This window comes from Calidris pugnax, unplaced genomic scaffold, assembly GCF_001431845.1.
Source record: "Calidris pugnax isolate Ruff unplaced genomic scaffold, ASM143184v1 scaffold206, whole genome shotgun sequence".
Taxonomy (NCBI): domain Eukaryota; kingdom Metazoa; phylum Chordata; class Aves; order Charadriiformes; family Scolopacidae; genus Calidris; species Calidris pugnax.
Window position 1 is genome coordinate 1,379,893 of NW_015090957.1, and position 15,692 is coordinate 1,395,584.

General features: G+C 50.9%; 1 long non-coding RNA gene across 1 annotated transcript; it reads left to right on the top strand.

Annotated features, from left to right (window-relative positions):
• Positions 1 to 9,542: 9,542 nt before the first annotated feature.
• Positions 9,543 to 15,191, top strand: LOC106893916. The gene is made up of 3 exons (XR_001413200.1): positions 9,543 to 10,067; positions 13,095 to 13,174; positions 15,103 to 15,191. It is a non-coding gene; the product is annotated as an uncharacterized LOC106893916 (long non-coding RNA).
• Positions 15,192 to 15,692: the final 501 nt, after the last annotated feature.

Sequence of the window (15,692 nt, forward strand, 5' to 3'; positions counted from 1 at the left end):
CCTTCCCCTGGGGCTGGAGTGGCTGCAGAGAGCCCAGGGCTGCTGGCCAGGCAGTTGTGGTCACTCATGTTTACTATCTCTGTCAGCCTGGTTTGGCAAACACGCTCACCCCTGCCCTCCCTCCACGCTGGGACCAGTGGTTGTCACTCCTCCCTCTGGAAACCAGCCTGGGGTGTTCAGCCTGGAGGAGAGAAGGCTCTGGGAAGACCTTATTGCAGCCTTGCAGTGCCTAAAGGGGACTTAGGGGGAAAATGGGGACAGACCTCTTAGTGGGTCCTGTTGCAACAAGACAAAGAGTGATGGCTTTAAACTGAAACAGGGAAGATTTAACATAGATATAAGGAAGATACGGTGGGGTTTTTTTAAAATGAGGATGGTGAAATACTGGCCCAGGTTGCCCATGGTGGGTTTTTTTACAATGAGGATGGTAAAATACTGGCCCAGGTTCCCCAGAGAGGTGATAGGTGATCCATCCCTGGAAACATTCAAGGCCAGGTTGGATGGGACTCTGAGCAACCTGATCGAGTTGAAGACGTCCCTGCTCACGGCTGGGGAGTTGGACTGGATGACCTCTAAAGGTCCCTTCCAACCCAAACTATTCTATGATTTTCCTCCTGACAGACTCTGGCACCCGGTATCTCTGTGCCCAGCTCATTTGCAAAGGTTAAAACTCTCACAGAAAATATTAAGTCCAATTCTCTTTATATAACCTGCAGCAGCGGCGGTGTTGCAATCACTGTTTGTGTACAGTCCCTGCTCGGCTCCAAAACATATTTTGCCAGTTGGAGGACACAGATTTAGAGGGATCGTGATTGTTTCCCTTCTGGTTGCACAATGGCTCTGTTTTTACTCCCCACCCCCGGGAAACGGGTAAGTGAAATCACCAAACGTTTTGGTCACCTGTTCCTTCACTCACGGGGGCTCGGTGAAAGGGACGAGTTTTGTTTAGCTCCCTGGGGGTCTTGGTGGTGGTGGAGAGCTCGAGCTGTGAGCCTCCAGATGTAATGACAGTTTATATGACCCATTCCTGCTGGTTTTGGTTTTTTTCATCAGCATTTTGTGGTTTGTGCCTCTGGAGATGCTGCTGGGGGGGGGGATGCACAATGGCTCTGTTTTTACTCCCCACCCCCGGGAAACGGGTAAGTGAAATCACCAAACGTTTTGGTCACCTGTTCCTTCACTCACGGGGGCTCGGTGAAAGGGACGAGTTTTGTTTATCTCCCTGGGGGTCTCGGTGGTGGTGGAGAACTCAAGCCCTGAGCCTCCAGATGTAATGACAGTTTATATCACCCATTCCTGCTGTGTTGTTTTTTTTCATCAGCATTTTGTGGTTTGTGCCTCTGGAGATGCTGCTGGTGGGGGGGGGCAATGACAGTTTATATGACCCATTCCTGCTGGTTTTGGTTTTTTTCATCAGCATTTTGTGGTTTGTGCCCACCCATTCCTGCTGTGTTGTTTTTTTTCATCAGCATTTTGTGGTTTGTGCCTCTGGAGATGCTGCTGGTGGGGGGGGGCTCTGCGGTGGTGGCTGTTGGTTTGAGTGGACCTGTAAATCCCCTGGCTTCCCTCCCCATCGCTGCTCTTACACACACTCTGGCTTCTTTAACCAGGAAATCTCTTTTTTAGGACACAGCACGAGGGGACCGGGTCCCTTTGAAGGTCTTTGAATGATTCAAAGACACAAACAGTAATAAAAGCCCCAGCAAAAAAATTCTGTCCCAGAGAGAGCATCTCTGGGAGCTGGAGGGGGGACGAGGAGTCTACAGGGAAGGCACAAAAGCAGAGAGCAGGGCTGAGGGGTGAAACCTTCCTGTGGCATTTGCATTTCCTTCTCTGGGGTGAAGAGCATCTCCTGCCTTGGCTGTTCCTTCCAACACCACTTGCACAGTTGTTTCCTCTAAGCAACTGCCACCAACCCACTTCACCCTCAGCTACCACAGGTTTGATGGACTATTCTCAGTGATATCTAGGGCTTTCCATTGCAGGGGAAGAGGAAGCAAGCAGTGTTGGCTCCATCGTCTCCTGCACACGGAGGAGAAAGGAAGACTCACAGAGAGTCCCCCAAAGCCAAGCTGGTTGGAGATGGGGCTTTGTATCAGCCCAGAGGGAAGGGGAATGGGGCTGGTGGCATTGCCAGCCCACAGCTGAGATTTCCAGGTCCTGGCCCATGGCCAGCACTTGGAGAAAGGGGTTCTGTCCCCGGCACAAAGCGGAGCTTAGCTGGCAAGAGGGAATGAACAAAAGTTCTCAAAAAGTTCATGAGGACTTAGCTTTTCCATTGAAAAGAAAAAGAACAAGAGAGAGATTTCCTGGAAATGAACCAGCTTCTTAAATATTCTCTTCAGCGGTCGCCTCCGTCTCTCTCCTTTCCCTGCCCCGAGCTGAAGGGCTGGGGGCAAACACTGTCCCCGGCAGCTGCAGTGGCTCTACCTGCTCTTTGAGTGCAGGGACAGAATGGGATGCACCCTGCAAGCAAACCAGCTCCAGAACTGGCCGAGCATTTTGGTTATTCCCTTTTTTTCCAGCATGACACGAGCCCTCCACGTGCCCGCTGTCTTTGCTGCTAAACCTGAAGCAGAGCGTGTTGCCCGTGCCATGGGGTGCAGCCATCACCCAACCTCCTGCTGCAGACACTGCACATTCCCCACAGAAGCTCATGCAATAATTTAGTCTTTATTAACAGGGAAATTCTTATTTACTACATTTAATAATGCTCTCTTTATGCAGCAAAGCAACAGAGCGCACAAAGGGCCATTCACCACCAGCTGCCTCCAGCGCCGGTCCCCAAGCACCGTGCCCCAAACGGGCATCCCGGAGCCACAGCGAAGGGCAGCCCATGATCAGGTGAGAAAAATGGTGCCCCCCAGTAGTTTTTGAGCGCTGGGGATGAAGGGAGCAAGGCACATGCGTGCTCAAGGTTTGGGAGCTCAGGGACAGTATTTCACCCTGAAAGGTCTTGGGGACCAAAGGGGTATTTCAAAAATGTCTGGACAGGAATGACAGAGCTCTCCAGGTCTCCTTGTCCTCTCCAGCTGTGACAAGGAGAGGAACGTTGTCCCATTCAAATGCTAGTTCAGCAACTCTCCTTAAGTGCAAGTAAGCAACAACCACAAAAAAAAGTACTTTTTCTGAGAATTTCAAGGAACTTCATAAAAAGCAGCAATGCAAGATTCAAAACAGCTACAAGACAAATTTCTGTGGAGTAGGAGGTTAAAGCTGAGCAATGGTGTCCTTCCTGCAGACACCCCGAGGGGTACAGGCAGCGTACCCCAGCCCTGTGCAGCCCCTCCTGTATCCTGTATCCTCCTCACACAGCGGTGCCACGGCCACGTGTGCTTTCTCCTGGGCAGGCACCTCCCCACCTCGGAGTTCAACCGGACAAAAAAACATCCTTTCTTCAGAGCAATCCAGGGGAAAAAAGAACAGGAAACAGGACCAGCATCAAACAGAAAGTTATTTGTTTCTGCCCTGGAAGGGCAGCACCATGAACACACCATCTCCCAGGCCGTGAGGGCAGCGAGCATCTCCAGCCGGGCAGGTGCCACCAGAGCCTTTATCCCAGCGAGCACAACCCCTTCCCCTGCAACACAACTGGCCACACGTGGCTGTCCCAGAGCAGAGCCAGATGTTCTTCAAGCAGAAGAAATGAGGCAAGGCAGATGTTGGCAACCTCGACGGCGTGGGAGTCCAATTCTCTTTTTCCACTCGCTGGAGACAGAAGAGGAAATGGGAGCTGGACTGCACCTCGGCATGAACCTCGGGGGGGTGTCAGTCCTCAGCTGAGGGGAGCCAGCCTGTGAGTACCAGGGTGTTGTAACAAACATCTCCCAGAGTATTTAATTTTTAAGGCATTTCAGCTGAATTACTATGCACGTGAAAGCTGAGAAGACTATTCTTCTCTTGCCTTGGTGCTCCTTAGCTCTACTCAGCACCTCAAAACCCTTTGGAGACTCTCAGCTGTTCTCTAGTCCTTTAGCAGCAGATGGATAAAATATCAGGCAGAAGACTATGTGTGGCTGTGGCAGCAGCCAAACCCAACAAAATATTTACTTCAAAGCAGGCAGAAAGATAGCTTGTCCAGCTGGAAAAAGCAGGAAAAGTTTTTTTTAAAAGAGTGAAAGCGGGGGACAGAGAGGGAGGTGATTGTATAAGTCATGATGTTTCAATTAGATCATGCCTGAGTGATAACAGAAGTTCACGAACTTATGTTCTAGGCACGATGGAGGTATCCAGTTTGTCCCTGTGCATCTTCGTCCCGGCACAGACATCTGATGGTGTTTTGTGGACGGGGGAGGAAGGACACGGGCTGTGCAGCAGCTGAACGAAACACACCTGTGTGTCTGTGGTCACGGGGGAAGCCACCAGCACAAGGACTGAATACATCCCTCCTGCAGGGTCTTGTGCACTTCAGAATGAATTTTGCCTATTTCAAAACACCAGAAGTCCTCTAGTCCAGTCATTAATGTCCCTGGGGAGGTCTTGAGTTGGGTCATAGATGGTTGATGGATGTCGGTGGGAGCCCAGATGTCAAAGGCAAATCCTTCCCATGGATTTGGGGCATGCTGGAATGGGTCCTTCTGTGTCATTGTGGCAGTAAAACATCATGGGTTTGCCAGAAGAATTGTCACTACCCTCAGCCACCTTGTCTCTCCCAGGTAAACGTGTGCAGATACAGGAACCCATAATGTCTATAAATAATCCACTCTCTTGCAGGTGGCCACACCAGCCTGACCCTCGCTTTGGGCAACTTCCCTCTTTGCAGCAGTCTTCTCGCCTTGAGAGGCACGAGCCAGCCCAGCCATCAGCTCCTCCAACCACAGAACCTGCCAAGATGCCCTAAGACATCTTCCTTCCCATCCAAGGAAGTTATTCTTGCCCAGCTGCACCTTCCCCAGGCCCTGGTGGGATCCCAGCTCCAACAACCACACATCAGGCTCAGCAGCTCTCTGAGGAGGTAATTCATAGCAGCGATTCCCACCATGAAGGGAGCTAGTACTGTCAGAATTGAGTTGTAAATGATCTTTTTTAGGTTTCTTCAGATATCTAAGTGCTGTGTCCACAGGTGGACTAAGAGGCAAGGTCTGCACTGGGCTGCAGTGGAAATATTCCCTGTATTCCCAGTCCCACCAGCATATATTTGGCTTTAAAGCCAGTGCCCTCAGACGTGAGGAGGGTTTGAGGACAGTTGAGGACATCAACGTGCTGGCGCTGGCTGCTGGCGTGGGCCACGGCTTCCTCCACCCACGCACCTGGGTTGTCTTTGGCCTCACTGTGAGAAATTCATTTCATGTGCTAAATACAAACCCTCTAAAGGGTTTTCAGGATGCTGAGTAGGAATTCAGAAAGAACAACAAAAACAAGCACGATTTTTTAATTTTATTTTTTTTTTTTGCTTTAATTTGACAAATAGCTGGCCTTGAAAGCTCTGTGTTTTTTCCCCTCTCAGGACAGGACAGAAGACTCCTGCCAACAGTCTGGAGCAGGGCCACACCGCATCCCACAGGGGGATTGTGATTGCCTCTCACAAGGGGCTGAAGAGGGAGAAACAGGCTCCGGTGAGTAAATAATTGCACAACATCTTCTACATCTGAGACCTTGCACTTGCAGAACATCCTTCTACTGCCCTGAGACTTTACAGGGGGAAGCAGATGAGGACTCTCTGAGCAGGAGGGACGGAGAGCAGCAGCTCCCTGTGTCCCCCCCTGTGCCCTCCAAGGGGGTGTCCTGTACTGGCTCTTCCAGCCTGGGATTGGAGGGCATGATGTGAAGTTGGCTGCATTCAGGAGGATGCTCTGAAAGCTGAGCTGGCTTTAGAAAGCACCTGGACAAATTCCTGCAAGAGAAAAAAGCCCCCTGTGGGGAGCTGCTACAGCCCCCCAGGCTTGGGGACCCCTGAGGCAGAGAGCAGGGAAGCAGCCCCTGGCCCTGTCCTCGTGCTCCAACGCTCAGAGGGTCCCAACAAGGGGCCAGAGGAGATGCTTGGTCCCCATTCTCTTGGGACCCCATTAAGCCACTGTTGACTGTTTCATTTAACTTTCAACATGCAAACCCAAGAGGGGAAAACTGAGAGAGAAGGGACTCTTTTCTGAGAAGAAAGAACCTCTATTTTTGGTTACAAACTGGAGTAGGGTTTCCAAACAACAGCAAAGTATTTCAAAATCACCCATTCAAGCGAAATATTGACAGTAATCTTGTCGAAGTGCAACGTTTCTTCCAGAAACACTGTGGGTCAGCGTTTCATTGAAACCTTTCCTCTGGTCTCTGATGGCTCATCTCCTGACTCTACATCCTCTGTTCTGCCTTTGCTGGAAAGGGAGAATTGCCAGCATTTAGAAAAAAATACTCGTTTGCCATTTCCAGTTGTTACCTCAGAAACAGGTGCCTAAAGAATGCTCCCACAAGGGAAGATGGGCTAAATGGGGAAAATGCCACCTGGGACTCAGCAGATCGAGACCTGGAGGTGGGAGGCTCAGGGGCCACGAGCTGCCCTCGCTCAGCCCTGGGGACCTGCAGACCTGGGGCAGCTTTTGCAGGAAAATCCTCTGCAAGCTGCTATTAATATGATATAAGCCATAAATTAAGCTTAAGTGGGCTATCAGAGCAGCAGCTGAGAGCATCAGGCAGAGGAGCAGGAGTCAGTGGAGGCTCTGCTCATGCAGGAAGGCCGTGGGGACACCAGAGAGACCGTGGATGTCCGGACAGCTGCGTGTTTTCAAAGCAGGGGGAAAATATGCTCATTTTTTCCTTCTCTCCAAACAAAATGTGGGGTTTGTGCTTTTTGCCTTTTTTTTTTTTTTCCCCCCCATGTGATAGGATTTTGCACAATGGGTTTCCGAGAAAGAAGATGCGAGACTTTTCTTCTTTTTCCTGGAACTACTCTAATGAATCACTGCGCTCCACTCGGGGGAGGTGGGGGGGGCTCGGCGGGTCCCAGCAGCATCTCCATTCGTGCTGTGCCACCTCCTGGTGACACCGCAGCGCTGCACACCCCGGACACCCCCGGGACACCCCCGGGACACCCCCACCTTCCCCAGCGACCAGGCAGCACAAGGATTTTCTCCTTTTTCTCCTTTTTTTTTTTTTTTTGCTCCCCTGCTCCCGTCTCTCAAGGTGCTGGACCAGCCGAGGAGGGGGGCTAAGGGCAGCCGTGCCCCCCGTCCCTCTCCATCAGTGCTGCCCCGTGGCACCCCTTGTCCTCTGTGCCCGAGCCCTGGAGTGGAGGTGACCCTTCGGTGACACTTTGCAGGATGAGGTGAGTCGGACAGGAGGGGGCCGTTGGGACTGAGCCCCCCCCCGAGGTTGCCATGCTCTGAGCTGGAGCAAAACAGCCCTGGTGTGAGCAAAATCCCTGCTGGGGGCACGGGGACCTGGGCCTGAGAACGGGCTGGGGGAAAAAATCCATGTTCAAGGTGGTTGCAGTGAGCTGCTGGGGGCTGCTCCTGGCCCCAGGTGTCACCCCAGCCCATCGGGCAGACACAGCACCCCCAGCCTGAGGGTTCGGGGGTCTCCTTTTCTCTCAAACACTTCCCTCACCCCAAAGTAGTTCATCTCCCACCCCGTATTGTATTAGAGAGAGCGTTAATGGGAAATGGGGGTAATGAAGGACTGAGTCCTGCACAGCCTGGAAGAGATTTAGGGCTCCGGTGCAAGACCAATTTATACCTTAATTTCCCAGGCAGGAGGGGGTGAGACCCTCACCCTGGGGCCGTGGGTTGTGTCCCAAGGGAGGAGCCCTCACCTTGTGGGACCACAGGCTCCAGAGGCAGAAACACGGGAGGTGAAGAGGATTGGGCTGAACCTGAGGAGAACTCACCAGGTAATGCTGTGTCCCTCAAAAAAAAAAAAAAAAAAAAAAAAAGAAGCTGCTCAGGGTTTCTCCTTTCTTATGGAAAAATTAGAACAGCAGAATCTTTCACCAGAATATTTCCAATTTTCTGAGCAGGGCGTCCATCCAAGGGAAAGCTCCAGTTCTGCAGCCCAAGGGCTATGGACACACACCGAGGGCTTGCAGATGGAAGGAGGAGGTCAAAAAGCTGGCCCAGAGATGCTGCAGAGGTGGCTGGTGTCCACAGGAATGCAGCAACCACCACCAGCAGGGACCTGCACTTCTCCAGCACGTCCACCATGAACCGTCCCAAAGAAGTTTGGGTTGTTCACTGCCTGCACAGACCTCGCCAGCAGCACCCGGCCTTGGCCAAGTCTGGGGGGAATGGAGCCTAAGACCCCCCCTTTGCCAAGGTGGGGGTCTCAGTAGCAAGTATATCAGAGAGAGGAAAAGTAAATGGATATTATTCTAATATATTCATCTTCTCTCCTCCAGGTCAGATCCATGCAGCAGCTTCATTGCACCAGCGATGTGATGAAAAGGCATCCCAGCCCTTCCCGCTGCAGTTTGGGATTAGAGCTATCTGCAACCTCTAATCCCTGCTCAGCCCAGGAGAGTGTTTCTGGTCACTTGGGCATTAACGTTGCCAAATCAGACTGTCATTTTTTTGCAGTTGTAAAACTCCACCCGGTCCCACGCTGACTTCAGCAGCCATAAATCAGTGCCCCCTTTATCCTTCTGGGGGCTGAAGAGGCCCCCGATCCAGGGCAAGAAGGAGCAGTTAATTGGTAGGAAAGGAATAACAAGTGTGGGCACAGATCCGAAACCAGGATTGATTTAGGAAGATTTTCTGGTTATTATCTACTTAGGAACAGAGGATTTGTCAGAAGAGATCAGAGCATTTTCATCAAATCTGGCATCCTGCGTGAAGCAGAGAGGCTGTATCAGAGGAAAAACTCTCTCCAGCCTCTCCCAGCAGGGCAGTCACAGGGTTTGATGCTGTCAGGATGGGGAGCAGAGGCAGCGCTGGGGGCAGAAGCAGAACTGGCTGCAAACCCCCATTCCCTCTGAGACTGGGACCAGCAAAGGCAGCTTCAGCCTGAGCCCGGCCTCAGTTTGAGCTGGCCCACCAAACTGGAGGAGATGCTCCCCTCCTGCTCTGGGCTGGGCGAGAGCTTCCTTGGGCTACATGGCCTTAATCTAAACCCAAATGCATTTCCAGCTCAGCCCCCAGGCAGGCCACGTCCAGCTGGCTCGGCCGAAAGGGTCCATCCATCCGTCCTCGGCGTCCCATCCGACCAGGCACAGAATCCCCAGGCTGCACTAAGAAATACATCCTCTGATCCTCACACTGACGTTCCAGTAACAACATCACCCCAAACACCAGGCGCTTCGGAAATGTTTGTTTTACAAAGCAGGGCAGGAGCCGCTACAAAAACATTCCCAGTTTTTAAAAGGAAAATATCCCCTTGTCAACAAGCGAAAACAAAGTGAATGTGCCCGTATCCAAAGGAGAGAGCCCTGGGAAATGCCCTTTTCCGTGCAGGATGGCAGGGCTGCCAGGGCCGGGGGGGACAGTGGGGACCAATACCCCGATGGCAGAGGGGGGACCCGTGGCAGGTGTGGGAGCACTGGGGTGCAGTGGCCCCAGCCGAGCTCCTCGCTGGTCTTCTCAGTTATAAATAGAAAGGCAGTCAGTTATTATTAGAGCTTGTTGAGTGCATCTGGAGGAACTGCAGGAAACTCTTCCAAATGAGCCACTTTCCAGTTGAAGCAAAGCTCCTGGGGTCAGGTCTGGAGGAGAATGTCAGCAGGACCACCCTGAGCCTTGGAGACCGGGCCAAGCACAAGGAGCTTTGCCTTTGCACTGGGTCACGGTGGTCCCAGCGTGGCTGGGGTCGGTGCCACCCTAGGGATGCCCTGTCCTCACCCTGCCCTGTGCACCCCTGTTTCCCATCCCTGTGATAACAAGGCTGGGCATCACCAGAGGAACTTGTCTTTTATCTCCAGCACCTTCCCCAGGACCTCGGAGGACACAGCCAGCTCCTGCACCATCACACCACCCCGATGCGCGGCAGGAAGCTGTTCCCCACACTGAGTAGGTGGCACAAGGAGACCTTTTCATCACATCTTCTGCCCCGAGACCTCTGTGGGCTCGTGGCACAGAAAGCAGAAGCTGCACACCTAGAAACCCCAGAAGGTGGCTCAGTTCTCTCGGCTCCAGCAGAAGGAACACCATCAGGTATGTTTGGGTGGCTTTTGTCTGTGTCCCCCACGTTGTCCTCATGCCCAGCCCCTGTCACCCTCCTCCAGACCTCTCCTAGACAGCAGCAGACAGGCTGTGCCGGGGGGGTCTCAGCCATGAGATGAGTTTTGGCCATTTCTCCTGAAGTTGTGGAGGAAAAGATCTGTCAGTAGCATTTAGGTCCTGAAAGGTGCCCCCAGGCACACGGGGGGCTGTCTCACCGTGTCTAAGCTGCTCTGTACCTGCTAATTGTAGAGGTTCTGCTTTTAAATCTTATTTTTCTTGCCTGTCTCTCTGTTGGAAACCCCATTTTTCTTTTATCTATACATTATACCTTCTAAAATCTGTCCCTGAACTCACAGAACTGCTCTCAGTCATTCACAGAGACCCAGGACTGAAAGCATTTTGTTGTGACTGTCCTTTCCAGAGCCAGCAGGGTCAGAGGAAAAGAGAAACAACACACACATGATCAATATTTTTTAAAATAGGATTTGAAAGCAAAGCATGAGAAACATCTATCTGGTTTTAATTTCAAATGAAAAAAAAATACGGCTATTAATATACGGCAACACTGTAAGAACTGTTTGTAAGAACAAAGTGTGGATAAAACCTGCAAGCCTAACGAGGCTCAGGAAAAATAAAATTTGAAAGCAAATCTTTGAAAATCTCTAGGTAATCTCTGTTCCATTTATCATGCTTTGGCAATCAGAAAGTAAAACCAGGCTCAGCATAATGAAGAAAATCAAACAGGCTTTTTTTTCACCCCCTGCTGCTCTAAAATCACAGAAGAATATAGTCATGGAAAAAAAAGAAAAAAAAAAAAGGAGGAACTTGTGCCCTCCTGTTGGCACATGGGGAATCTAATTGCAGAGGTTTCTTCCTGCATGTCTGAGTAGCCCATGCGAGACTGGAATATTTTAATCACAATATTTAAGCTCTCCTTGGTGACACAGAACTGAGGCAGTGGTCCTCTCTTGATCTGCCAGAGATGGGAAGGTAACGATGGTTGGTAACAACCGAGTCACAACCTGAGAATGTGAAAAGGCAAAAAACCACCCCTCCTTCCCTGGCCATCCCTGCCCAGCCAGGCCAGCAGTGCAGCACCAGCCCTGGCCAGGCTGGGGACATGCCGAGGACACCAGGGGACAATGTGGCTGAGGAGGCTTTGCCTGTGTTTTTTGGGCTGTGAGGTGCTTTGATGGTTGCAGACCCCTCAGTCTCCCAGTCCCTGCAGGGACATCACGCCGTGTGACAGCCTGGCCACGTGCTGCTGTCCCCATCCAAGGATTTTTGGTGTGGTTGCAGACCCCAGTCCCTGCAGGGACATCATGCTGTGTGACAGCCTGGCCAAGTGCTGCTGTCCCCATCCAAGGATTTTTGGTGTAGAGATGGGAAAAGCCCAAGGCATCGTACCCAGGTGCTGCCAGGACTCTGGTGGTGGTACCCACAGCACTGGTTACCTCAGTGGGTCTCTTGGCTCGCTGGCAGGGGCTGTGAGCACAGAAGGGAAGCTGATATTTGGGAATCAGGTCTCCAAAAGCCCCAGATGTCGGGGCTAATCGTGGGGATCCTTCCCCTAAGGGCTCACCCGAAAGCTATTTTAGATCCTTGGGTGAAAGATTAAATACATAGTCCATGTGTTATTCCAGTACAAACCGTGTCTGTTGCTATGGACAAGGAATCCATGTGGGGCCATTTGGAGGTAATAGGAGTTGCTTTTATCTCCTGTTCCCTTTGGCAGCAGCCACAATTATTTTGCCTTGAAATCACTCCTTTTGCATACAATTAGAAGGGAGGACTTGTCATCAATTAGTCACTCTAAATCACATACGAACATAAAACTAAGAATAATTGCACCTTCTTGAGCTCACTGTAATGAGACTGGATATGTGCAACTTGCATATATTCATATTTTTTTCTCCAGAGACAGCACTACTAAGGATTCCTTCTTCTGCCGTGCTGCAAATGGGACATTTGAATGTTGTCTCCTTTCCCAAAGGTGCTGTCAGGATGAGAACTGCAATGAGCATAAAGCATTTTAAGCCTGTGCAAGCTGTGTTATGGGGCTCTTCCCATTACTGCCCTTAATTCTGCTGGAAGATGGGTATAAAAAGAAATAAGTAATGATTCAAAGCAAAGAGTTCCAGGGATGTCAAAGGGTGCCAACAGCAGCAGGTCTGTGCTCTCTACAGCCCCTCTGCCCCAGCTCAGCCACCCCATCCCTCCCTCCAGCAGAGCCAGGGGGATTTCTCCCAAGAAAACCCTCCAATTTCAACAGAAATTCATAATTCAAGCCTCACTAATTGTCAACACACCACACACATTTTTGTCCCCTTAGTGAAGAATGAAGAAAACCCATCTCCAGGCTGCTCCCTCTGATGCTGCCCAGCGTTTGCCTCGGACCTCGCTGCTTTTTTAGAAACCAGGTCTAAAAAATTTGCATATATTAGAAACGAGGTCTAAAAAATTACACATAGAACTGCAATGCCTTTATGTCTTCTTTCATATTTCCTCAGATGAAATCTGCTGAAGTTATAGGTCACAAGGTGGCTTTTTGACGCCTCAGAGATACATTTTCTCCCCAGGGAAAGCTGGCAATCTGGCTGGGACTGATTTTTAGGGACTCCCTTTGCTCCTGGGCTGCCCCAGCACCGGGGCTGCTCCCTCCCCACACCCAAGGACGGGGCCAGCTGGAGCCTGTGCAGGGGAGGGGGGAGCCTGAACGTGCGCACCCATCGTCCCTAATAATGGAAAAAATCTGCAACTGCAGCCAGTAATGACTCTCACTGCCGTGCAACTGCACACGGTGGGAGAGGCTCCAGCAGACCCTCCTGAAATCTTTTTTGCATGACGAAAACTCCAGGAGAGAGGAGCCCTTCTGCGAGAGACGGGGAGGGCTCTGCCACGTGCAGCCAGACCAAAGCAGGACCACGGCTTTTCCTCTGTAATGAGACATTCTAACTTCTCTAACTTTTAAACTTTCTTCTTGAACTTTTAAAATAAGTGTGTGTGTTGTTTGTTTAGGAAGCCTCAGGAGGAAGCATGGATAAACTGCTCTTCTCTAGCAGGGCTCCAGGTGGAGCACCTCAAAAGACAGAACAATTGTGAGTGTTGGGGTGTGAGTGTTGGACAGAACAATTGTGAGTGTTGGACAGAACAATTGGGGTGCTGGGGTGCCCCTGTGGTGCTGGGGTGTCCCTGGGGAGCCCCCTGGGGCTGTTTGAGCTGCTCCCATCCCGCCGTCAGCAAGATGCCATGAGCATCCTGACCTGGCGACCCTCAGGGACACTGGCTCCATCTCAGCACTGGGACTTTTTCCAGTGATTTCAGTGGGGAGCAGGGTCCTGACCAGGCGTTTGGAGCATGTCCCTGAAGCTGTGAAGACACAAAACTCACCAAGTCCCGCATCCCAGGCCAGTGCCTTGTCCCGAGAGGATAAAGTCCCAGAGTACAAGTTTTCCTGGCTTATTTGCAACCTGTTCCCCCTGAAATAACCACAGGAGCTCCTGGGCCCTGTAGTCAGTAGTTTTTCCCGGCATAACACTGGGGAATGTAGCTGAGCCATTGTGTTTTACTTCACGTATTTATTTGTTCTTCCTTATTTTGAATGTTCAATATCACAGCCACCGAGTTATAGATACTGCCACTAACAATAGCTGGGAAAAGTTTAAGCCATTTACAGTCACCGAAATGCTGGCTAAATAGAAAAGCTTTTGAACATTTTGCAAGACCAGCTTTAAAAACAGGATGTGCAAACCCTGTATTTTGGGACATGTTTATCCCAGTGATCAGATGTTCCACCCCAGTGTCCCCGTCCCGGCAATAAAAACCCCACAAAAATTCAAAGAAAAACCCAAACAAACTTTAAGCTGAGCCCAGGAAAAAAATAAAGGGAGTTGATGTGCTAAAGGGAGAAGAAAGATACTGCAGATTTTCTTTTTTCGAGGAGTGTCTTTGGGTGGTTGGTGCCCCCTGAGCCGGGGCAGACGCTGGGACACAGCAGCATTTGCAGCTCCTTCTCCCCTGTTCCTGCCCGGGATGGATTAACTCCACTGCAGGAGCTGCTTTTCAGTACAAGTCAAAAAAAAAAAAAACCAAGCCCAACCTTCTGTCTCACGGGCAGAATTTGGCACTGTCATTTCAGCAGAGGAATGTGTCTCCCGTGGAGGAAGAAGAAAGGCTGAGACTGGGGGCTGGTGATGAAAGGGCCGATGCCTTCCTGGCCAGGCCCCCCCCGGCAGGGGCTCAACACAGACACGCTCAACTTAATCCCTGGAAACACTCACAACAGGTGTGAGACACAGCAAAGAGGAGGGTTTATCCCTTGGGATGAAATATCGGAGTGATGGGGTCAGCAGGGGGGCAAAACCGAGCAGGAATAAAGCAGGTGGGCGGGATGAGGACAGGATGCTCTGGGAGTACCCCACCAGCCACCCCACGGAGCCTGGCATCCCTTCCAACCAGCACCAGGAGCTCAAGATGGGGGAAATGTATTATTGGGAAAAACACTGAGGAGGAGAAGCAGGTTCCGGGTGGGTTTTTAAACGCACCTGGAGGCAGCAGTCAGCACTCTCCTGGTGCGGTGGCAGCCCCATTTTTGTAGGGATTTTGCTTCCTCATGAGCAAAGAGGTGATGTGGGAAGCTCCACAAAGGGGGAAAGTGTCTCATCCTTCAGCCTTGCAGCAAACGAGGTGAATTATCGGCGCTGCTGCTGGCAACAGACTCCGGGTCTCATGATGCTGCTGTTTGAAAGTGACACTAACAACGGGAGGAATTTTGATTTATAATATACAGGGGCTTTTTGTCTTATCACTACACTCCCTGATCCAGAGTCCCTCTCCAGCTTTCCTGGAGCCCCTTTAGGGACTGGAAGGGACTCAAAGGTCTCCCTGGAGCCGCCTTCCTCCTTCTTCCCCACTTGCACGCTGAAAAGCCCCAGTCCATCTTGCAGGACTGTTTAGTTAATGCCAAGGGTTAATGTGCAAAATATCCTGCATGAACCAGGCAGTTTAATGAGTGTTTCTTCCCCAGGTAATAACCAGAGATGAGAATGTGCTCTGCTGTGCTAATGCTTGCAACATAACAGCCCACCGAGGAAGGAGCTGGTAGGTGAAGTGAGACCATCCTCTCTCCTCAGCTGGATCACGGTTTCAACCAAGCTCATCTGCATTAATCTTACGCTCATTAAAATCAGTTGTTCTGTTCCTAATTCAACCAGTGCTGCCAAGCTCAAGAATTAAAAATTCATGAGCCAATGTCCCTGAAAAAAACCCCAAAGGTAAGTTCATCTTTAGCAGCATAGATTTTTTTAAACAGTAATAAAAAAAAAGGTCTTGCTGGTCCTTTGTGCTTGAAGCTTTCAGCTCACATTTTCATGAGGGATAGGAAAATGAACAAAAGCTGAGATTTTTACACAATTGTGCGACTCCAGAGGCTGGTGCTTCCTGGAGGCAGCTTCACAAATTGCATCGCTTGTGATGAAAACCAAGAGACTGAGCAACACAGGAGGAGTCAGCTCATTTGGTTCCCCTTATCCTGCCTCAGAACAAGTGTCATCATTGCCGAAGTGGCAAAAAGCCCACCCTGCAGACCTCAGGGCAAGCTCTCCATGGGGTTTTACT